Consider the following 1799-nt stretch of genomic DNA (forward strand, 5'->3'; position numbering starts at 1 on the left):
TTGGAACAACATGAGGGAGAGTAATTACTGACAGAATTTTCATTTTTGGGTGAACTATCCCTTTAATGCTAAATCCTGAAGTATCCCTTTAAGCCCTGTGTTTTGTCCTGTTCAGTGTCTGTGCATGTGAATGTGCTTGTTCTGTCCTGGCTCATTTGTTAATAAAGTCTTCTGCACTGAAATCCTGTTGCTGCAACCAGAAACCTAACAAGAACAAGAGTGGGAATTTTGTGTTAAATATTGTTGGGAAGAGCCGTCGCTGTCTCAGGCAAAGACTAAACAAAATGTTCTAGAAAAGTGAAAACAGGATTTCTGATTAGTAAATCAATCACACACTTTACCACATGAAGCGCATTTGACAAAAGGATCTAAAAAGAAAACAGAAGAAACACGTATAAACTGAGGCAGATTTGTTATTAGCGTCCTAAAACACATTCTTTCCAGTGTGTGTTACGCGACCTGCGTGTGTATTGTGTTCATGCTTGGATGAGGCAGATGCTCATGTTCAATTTCATCAAGACAATGTGAAACTTCAGAAGCTTTAAACAGTGCGACTTTACAAAATCTGAACTAATAATCAGCACAAGAGAAAACACAAAAACATTCACAATAAAACAAGCAAGGCTGCATATGACCGGACTGCTGCTAAAGTATGAATTTGTATATTTTCTGCATTTATGGATCATTTGGTAACTCTCAGCTTCTCAAATTCCACAAATGTTACTGAATTTTTTAAAAAGCCCTTTAAAATAAACAGTTTACTCCTTATTTCTTTACCTTGTGCAGTTTTATTCATGAGTTTTGAAGATATGTCCATGTTGATGCATTATCTTTGACATTAAACACAAAACGATATTGGAAGCATATTATTAATGAAGTTAATATTATCCTCCTGAGAACCAGAATTATTATTTATTTATTTTTTAATTAGTTTTTTTTTTTCATGTCATCACATTGTTTAGAGCCTAAGGAACAAATGGTAAAAAAAAAACATTTTTGAAAAATGATATTTTATTCATACGTTATGCTATGTCCTCTGTAGTGACACCAGGACTCAGTTGTTTCAAAAATAAAATGATATGAAATTATATGTATAGGCAAAAACAATGTGATTTTTTTTTTCAATTGCCAATATGTGGGTAAAATGGCCATAAATTAATATTCCCATTCAATGCAATGTATCTATACACTGTATCTAATGTGTTCTTGGAGCAACATTTAATGAAAAAAGAAGTGTAATAATTAGAGTAATAATTAGCAAAATTTTAATAATAATATCTAATATTTCATAAGAATATTGATGTATAACTTATTTCCATATTCACTTGTTGTGTCTCCCATAATGCCTGATAAACATGATGTAAGTCCTGATGTCTCTACAGTGGACACGTATGAAATCAATTCCCTGTTCTGGAACAGAAAGTCATTTTTTGATTTGAAACCCCATAACGCTTTCCTGAGATGTTGGATTATGAAATACAATTTGAAAAGTAGTCTGATTTAAATTATAATTACAATATATTATCATATTTCCATAAGAATGCTACATTTGATCACTAAATTAATGTCAGACATTTTTAAAGACCAAGGAGAAGTTGTTTTCATGGTGAAACCTCCAAACATGTGGTGTCTCTGAAAAGCCCTGAACGTGCTCTTCACAGGACACCCAGGCTGTGACATGTGACATGTACGGTGTCAGAGAATTCACTAAAATATAAGTCTATTCCTGGGTCCCAGGAGGATAAAGCTATTATAGTTGCATTGTATTATTTGCATTCTGTATTGTATTTTTCTCATGT

The sequence above is a fragment of the Squalius cephalus genome, assembly GCF_949319135.1.
Source record: "Squalius cephalus genome assembly, chromosome: 23".
Lineage (NCBI taxonomy): Eukaryota > Metazoa > Chordata > Actinopteri > Cypriniformes > Leuciscidae > Squalius > Squalius cephalus.